Source organism: Zonotrichia leucophrys, unplaced genomic scaffold (assembly GCF_028769735.1).
Source record: "Zonotrichia leucophrys gambelii isolate GWCS_2022_RI unplaced genomic scaffold, RI_Zleu_2.0 Scaffold_180_96780, whole genome shotgun sequence".
NCBI lineage: Eukaryota > Metazoa > Chordata > Aves > Passeriformes > Passerellidae > Zonotrichia > Zonotrichia leucophrys.
This window is the reverse complement of record NW_026992385.1, coordinates 24647-32167: the sequence shown is the minus strand read 5'-3', so window position 1 is coordinate 32167 and position 7521 is coordinate 24647. Positions and strand designations below refer to the sequence as shown.

The window sequence follows — 7521 nt, the reverse complement described above, 5'->3', positions numbered from 1 at the left end:
CTGGGGGGCTGCACCCGGTTCCGTGTCTGTCACACGTTTGTAGGCGCCACTCTCGGTGACAGTGAAGTGGTCAGGTCCCTCCTGCCACCAGCGCCACTCATCCTTGTACCAGGTGGTGGCACCAGTGGCCCCCGAGCCCTGGCAGGTCAGTGTCACCCAGTCCCACAGCACTGCCAGGAGATGGGTGGTCTGGGCACCTGTGGGTGACAGGGACACCAGCCTGCCAGGGCCAGTTTGGGGCTGGGTACAGTGGGGTGGGGCCATGGCATCCCCTGAGGACTCACCAGAGAGACCAAGGGACAGGGCTCAGTGTGGGTGTGGCACTGCAGGGATGGTGGCACCAGGGTAAACAGTGTGTGGTGGCTGTCCCCAAACTGTCCCTGTAGGGACAGCAGTTCTTGTGGGAAAGTGTGTGTGGATGGTCCCCAAAAGATTTGGAGAGGCAGGGGGACTTGTCTGTGTCACAGCCACCTGTGCACCACATATGTGTGGCACAGACACCTTGGGAACAGGGACACCAAGGCCACTTGGGGCTGAGCCAGAACATGGGGAAACTGTGGACATTGCAGGCAGGAGGACACCACGGACACAGCCCATGCTGGCCCAGGTCACCCCCACCAGCTCACGATCCCATCCCCATGATCCCATCCTCATGGCCACATCCTCACTGTTCTTGCCCCCTTCTGTCCCTGCATCCCAGTTCCCTTGTTCCTATGCCCAGAGCTACGGGAGCCCAAAGGTGCCAGTACCCACATTCCTGTCCCCACATCCCCATCCCCAAATTCCTGTCCCCCCTGCTCCTTTCCCCAAAGCCACCCTACATCCCCAGTCCCACCAAGGTCCACTGTGGGTAACATGCACTGACTCTGCTGGCCTTGGGGACCTCAGAGGACCCCACAGCCCCGCTGTGCCCCCTCCCCTCCCCATCCCTGGGGTGTCAGGCCCATGCCCGGGGCACTCACCCCACAGGAGCAGTGCCACCTTCTCAGCCATCCCGGTGTCCCCAGCCATGTGCACTGGCTGTCACTCACTGCTGTGGCCACTGGTCCCCTGGCTGGCGGCTCTTCAGATGAAGGAGAAGGAAGCGAGGTCACATCCATCTCCACGTGAAGGTGGCCCTTGGTGGGAGCAGGGTGGCCACAAGCTGGGCACAGGGTGGGGAAGCGAGGTCAGGTCTTGACCTCATGCATAGGTGGCCCTTGGTGGGGGCAGGGTGGGGACACGGGTGGGTGGGACACAGTGGAACCTGAGGTTCCCAGGAGTGGGGGGCTCGGTGGGTTTGGGGAGGCAGGAAGGGGATCACTGGGGAATGGGGGTGGTGAGTAGGGGAAATGTCCGGCGATGGGGGTGCCATGGGAATGGGCATCCCCATAGCTGGGCAGACTGAGGGATTTGAGTTCATGGGATGGGAGAATGGTGGGTCCTAGGAGGATTTCAAGGGATGGAATGAACGGAAGGGGGTTCCTTAGGAATGGGGTCCTGATCCATGGAGTTCCTGGGGAATGTCAGTACCGGGATGGGGGTTGCAGAGAGGTGGGGAACTAAGGAATGGTGGGGTTCCCAGGGGAATGGGGTTCCAGGCATGGGCAGTGGCAGGGTGAGCCAGTGGGTCTGAGCTGCTTTGGGTTTGTGCCCCCCAGCCTCCAATGACTTTTCCCTCTCTTTATTCCATTTCCATCATTTTACCCCTCAATTTCACAAGCCCCCAGTTCGTGCCTTGATGGTCCTGGGGGGCACAAGAGCAAGGAACAGCTTGGGGGAACCTCAGAGTGGGGGAAGCAGGGGTGAGGGGTCTGCAGGGAGGGCTGAGGAGCCTGTGGGGGATGTGGGTGTCCAGCTTTTACCTCCCAACACTTTCACTTTCTCTCTCTTGCAGAAGATGGAAGAGGCGGTTTGACACATTTCTCACATGGGGGGGTGAGTTCTCTCCTGGTGAGCAGATCCAGAGGGCTCCTGTCCGGGCGGGATCCTGCCTCAGGGGGGACACATGCTGGACAAGGGGCTCCTGTCCTGGTGCATGGCAGCTCCGGGGGGGTCCAGACTTCTCCATTCTTGCTCGTCCCTGCAGGATCTGAGCCAGCAAGATCAGCTGGGGAATGGAGAGCCAGCCAGGAAGGAGCTCCCAAACTCCTGCTCCTTGAAGCCAGTGGCCATCCAAGGGTGGGGCCCAGCCATGGCCCAGCCCCACTGCACAGGGATGGCCATTGCCCAGCCCTGCTCTGCCCAGCCCCAGGTGGCAGCCAGAACCTGAGGGTCCCCCCTGCCCCCTTGGCTTTGATTCTGGCAGCCTTAGAGCTGATGGAGAAGTGAAAATTCTGTGGAGGAAAAAGGCGTGTTTGTGGTTTGCTCAGCCCTGCAAGAAGTACAAACCACAAAGGGAGCCCGAGCAGTGGCTCTGTGAGGGCCTTTGGTGGTTTTCAGAGCAGGGCTGGCTGGAAACTGCTGCTGCAGGGGCAGCTGTGGGGGAACCAGTCCAGAAATGCAGCAATTGATCATCTTGTCCCTTTCCCCAAGTGACTGAGAGAACCCCAGCACTACTGCAAATCCCACAACAATCTACTCAACAACCTGACCTGGACCCTCCTCCTCCTCCCTGCCTTGCCGTGGATGGACAGTGGCCGGATGCCCCGCACCCACCACAGCCGCTCTCTCACTGCCCTCCACACCTGGATGGGGAGAGAAAATTGAGCAAAGTGTTCCTGGGTTGAGACAAGGACCAGGAGAGATCACTCATCAAATCCTGTCACAGGTAAAAGTGCTTCAGAATTAGAGATATTAATTGAATTTATTGCTGACAAAAATTAGAGCAGGATAAGAAGTCAAATAAACCCTTCCATACACCTTCCCCCTGTTATGAATAACTATGTAGTCATTGGCTTTCACTATTATATTGATTTTCCAAATTATTTTGATATAATACAGTTTGTATCAGTTTTTAACTGCTTTTGATACACTACAATTTTTCAGTCTTTTTACCCTGTCTGCCTAGAATATATATTTTAGTGTCATAAATATATTATAGTTTAGGCTCTCCCAAAAGATCAAGATCGAGACAATGTGCTGTGTATTACAACATTAACTGTTTCAGAAGTAGCTAATGCCTTTATTTGTGTAACTAAGTGACAATGGTGAGAATAACTCAGATAATTTTGTGAAATAGCTAATGTTGATATAACGTACTGGTGGACTACCTGATCTGTAGGAGAAGAACACATACAGAAGAAGAACACATACAGAAGAAGAAAAGTAGCAAGTGAAAAAACATCACAAAAAAAAATGCAAAGAGGAATTTACCACTGATGCTTCTGACTGTCACACCACAGAACAGGGGGGGGGCTTGTGAGGACATAAAATATATAAATTTAATCTGGAGTATGGTGTTTACTTTATGAAAATGAGACAAGGCTCAAACCAAGCAAAAGAATTCCCAGACCACCTGAACTAGAAAGAATGTTTGAATATGTTATACGTACCCTCCTGAATATTTATTTCACCAACACAATGAAAATGTATGTATGAAGAATTGTTCTAGTTATCTGTGTGCCTCTGGCAGCTGCCAAACACCCAGCATGCTGTTTACTGTCCCTTTTATCCCTTATTGAATACGTACAAATTTTAAAGAGTGAGCCTTGTTTCTCACACAGTTTGACCAAAAAACTGCATTTTGGGTACAATAAGAGGGAAAAACCTTTTGTGCTCCCCCAGCACTGGGAGGGGGAATGAGGAGCCCCGTGGGGTGCTGTGAAGAAGAAGAAGAAGAGATCCCTGAGGGGAATCGATGCTTACCAGTGCCGCCAGAGTCACAGCATGTCATCATAGTCACGGGGTTCCCACTGTCCTTCGTTGGGTCCTGACAGCTCCTTGTTGGTCACTTGTGGATCCTGAGGTGGGGCAGGGCTGGGGGACACCCATGGGGGCCCTGAGAGTGACACCGGTTGTGGGGATCTGGGTGGGGGGTGACACCTGTGGGTGATGTGTCCCTGTACCCCCCCTGTACTCATCCCCTGCCCACTCACTGCTCATGATGTGGGTGTTGAGCACAGCCCCCTCCCCCTGGGGGTTCCTATAGGGATAAGGGGGTTTGGGTGGTGTCTGGGGAGAGGTAAAGGGGAGTCCCAGCCCGAGCTTCCCACTCACCTGTTCTGGAGCTTCCTGGCAGCTGCAAGGGAAAGGGGAGGGTGTGACCGTGGGGACACTGGGACCCCTGAACCTTCCTGGGACCTCAGCAGCTCCAACCACCAATGGAACACCCAAATCCCCACTGCAGCCCTGATTCCCAATGGATCCCTGATCTCTGCCCTCACTCTGGTGCCTCCCCCTTACTCCAGGACCCCCATTACGCTCCCCTGTCACCCACCCCCGCGGTGCCACCAGTGACAGTCCCTGATGACAGCCAGGAGCAGGAGCAGGAACAGGAGGGTCCTGACGACATTCACAGCCACTGCTGGGGACAGAGGGGGACACATTGGGGTCACCCTGAACTGCAGGCATCCTGAACACCCCGGTGACCCTGCATGACCCCACCTGTGACCGAGGGTGAGCTAGGTGTCATCTCCAGTGCTACCTCTGGGCTGAGTGCCCGGAATATGCGGTGCCTGTCCTGTCCCAGCTGGTTGGTGGCCGTGCACTGGTAGATGCCCAAATGTCCCACATCGATGGCCCTGAGCTCCAGGAGGGGACCCCAGGCCACCTCCTGCCCGTTGTGCATCCAGGTGAAGGTGACAGGCTGAGCTCACCTGCACCGAGCAGCGCAGGGTCATGTTGTCACCTGCATGCACCTGGTGTGACAGGGGACTGGGGGTGATGGTGGCATTGGCCACAGGCACTGTGGGGACACAGACAGGGCTGAGGGCACAAGGAGGGGCTGGCAGCCGGTGTGTGGGGATAGGAAGAAGGAGGGATGGGTGTGATGGATAATGTTGGGGATGGGGTCACAGTACAGAGGGGTGTGGGGACTCAGGGCAGAGGTGGAGGAACCCAAGAAAGGTGTCTGGGGAACACAGAGGTGCCCAGGAAGGGGACCTGAGGGGTCTCTGTGGGTCCCCATGCCCATCCCTGCAGTTACTGCCCACTGTTACGCAGAGCTGGGCGCTGCTCTTCTGCACAGCCCCCCCTCGGAGCGCACCTGGCAGCTGTAATTCCCCAAGTGGGAGACCCCCACTGCGGGCACCAGCAGCTGCAGGGACCCTGCGGGCCCCCCACCACCTGCCCGTCCTGGTAGAACACGTGCAGGAGGGGGGCTCGGGGCCGCAGGGGGCTGGGGGTGCTGAGGCAGCTGAGAGTCAGTGGGGACCCATTGGTGGGCTCGGGGGGACCCTCCAGCACTGGCACAGGGAAGAGCTCAGGGAAGGAGAGGTGAGGTGAGGACTGTGGCTCTGAGTCTGCGGGGAAGTGGTTTTGGGGGTGTCAGGAGATTGGAGTTCCAGCAGTGGGGATGCTCACTGTGCACTGTCACTGTAACTGCTGCTGACCATGACTGCCAGGACCCCACCCAGCCCTCACATCTGTAGCGGCCGCTGTGGCTCAGCTGCAGAGGGGACAGGGACAGCTCAGGCTCATCGCGGAACCCCTCCAGTTTCTTCCCATCACGGTAGAAGGACACTGAGGCAACTGTGCTGTCCTGCCAGCCCCCGGCATCGCAGTGCCACTGTGTCCCCATCCAGCAGTGCCCCCGCCGGCACCTGCAGCACCAGCCAGTCTGGGGGACAGAGGGGTCCTGGCACCGGGACCCCTGGTCACACCCAGTGCACCAGGGGTGCCCAATTTCAACATGGGGTTCCCCCACACTGGGATGCTCTGGGATGTCCCCAGAGCAGGGGACAGGCTGTGGTCACACCAGGAGGTGACCCATGGAGTGGAGCCCACCCAGAGCCCTCGAGGTCCCTGTCATGGCATCCCCCGAGGACTCACCAGCGAGGCCGAGGGTCTGGGCTGGAAGAGAGAAGGGACAGGGCTCAGTGCAGACAGGGGCAGAGGCACAGGGGCATGGGGTGTCAGGGATGTTCCCAAAGTGCCTTTGTGTGACATGGACCCCTTAGGGAAAAAGACACTGCAGCCACCCTTTGCTCAGGCAGGACACTGGGTCACACTGTGGACACCCCTGAACTGGGGACGCCATTGCCACCCCATGCTGGCAAAGGTCACCCTACTAGCCCCCTGATGCCTCCCCAAATCCTTGCCCCGACATTTTTGTCTCCACATTCCAGTCCCCCTTCTCCTGTCTCCACAGCCACCCCATGGCTCCAGTCACCTCATGCTCTCGCTCTGCTGGCACGTGGGACCTCAGGGGACCCCACAACCCCCCCTGTGCCCCCTCCCCATCCCCAGGGCGTCAGGCCCGTGCCCAGGGCACTCACCCCACAGGAGCAGTGCCACCTTCCTGGCCATCCCAGTGTCCTGAGCCATGTGGACTGGCTGTCACTCGCTGCTGGGCGTGGCTGTCCCCTGGGTGGTGGCTCTTTGGCCAAAGGGGAAGGAAGCGAGGTCAGATCTTGTCCTCACTTGTTGGTGGCCCTTGGTGGGGGCAGGGTGGCCTCAAGCACAGGATCATGGGGATGTGGCCATGGGGACAGGCTGTGGGATGGGTGGGAACAACCTGGGGACAAGGGTGGGTGGGACAAGGTGGGACATGGGGTTCCCAGGAGCAGAGGGATTGGTGGGTTTGGGGACCCAGGGATGGGGTCTGTGGGAACGGGGGTCCCGAAGAGGGGGAATCATTGGGGATGGGGGGCCTATGTGAATGGGAGTGCCCAGGGCTGGGGGGTCTCAGGGATGGGAATCCCAGGGGAACGTGGGCTCCAGAGATTTTGGGTAATGGGATGGGGATGCTGGGGGAATGGGGGGGTCCCATGGGAATGGGGGCCTGGGAGAATCATGGTCCTGCAGGAACGAGGGTTTCAGGGCATGGAATGAACAGGAGAGGGTTCCTTGGGAATGAGGGGTGCTGGGCCATGGAGATCCTGGGGAATGTCAGTATTAGGATAGAGGTCCCAGGCAAGGTGGGACATAAGGAATGGGAGTCCCATGATTTGATTTCCAGGGAAATCGAGGTTCCAGGGATGGGCAGTGGCTGGATGGGCCTGTGGATCTCAGCTCCTTCCCTGGATGCCTCAGATTTTTGGGTGACTCCAGGCCCAGCACAGCCCCCCCAAGGTGCTGGAGGCCTGAGGGTCACCCTAGACAAATTCCGAGGGGCTCTGGCTCTGTAGAGCTGCTGCAGAGGTGAGAATTCTGTGGGGGAAAAAGGCCGGTCTCTAATTTGCTCAGCCCTGCAAGAAGCACAAACCCCAAAGGGAGCCCAAGCAGTTGCTCTGCGAGAGCCTTTGGTGCTTTTCAGAGCAGGGCTGGCTGGAAACCCCACCTTCAGGGGCAGCTGAGAGGGAACCAGTTCGGAAATGTAGCAATTGATCATTTGCTCCTCTTTGTAAGGGACAGAGAGAACCACAAAACTACTGCAAATCCCACAGCAATCTGCTCAATGTCACCTGGACTCTCCTGGATCAAAACCTGCAGCCTTCTGGA

At 57.7% G+C, this 7521-nt stretch overlaps 1 pseudogene; it reads right to left on the bottom strand.

The window, feature by feature from the left end:
• Positions 1–3800: 3800 nt before the first annotated feature.
• The window catches only part of LOC135461130 (Fc receptor-like protein 5), a 28304-nt pseudogene continuing 24583 nt past the window's right edge, over positions 3801–7521 (bottom strand).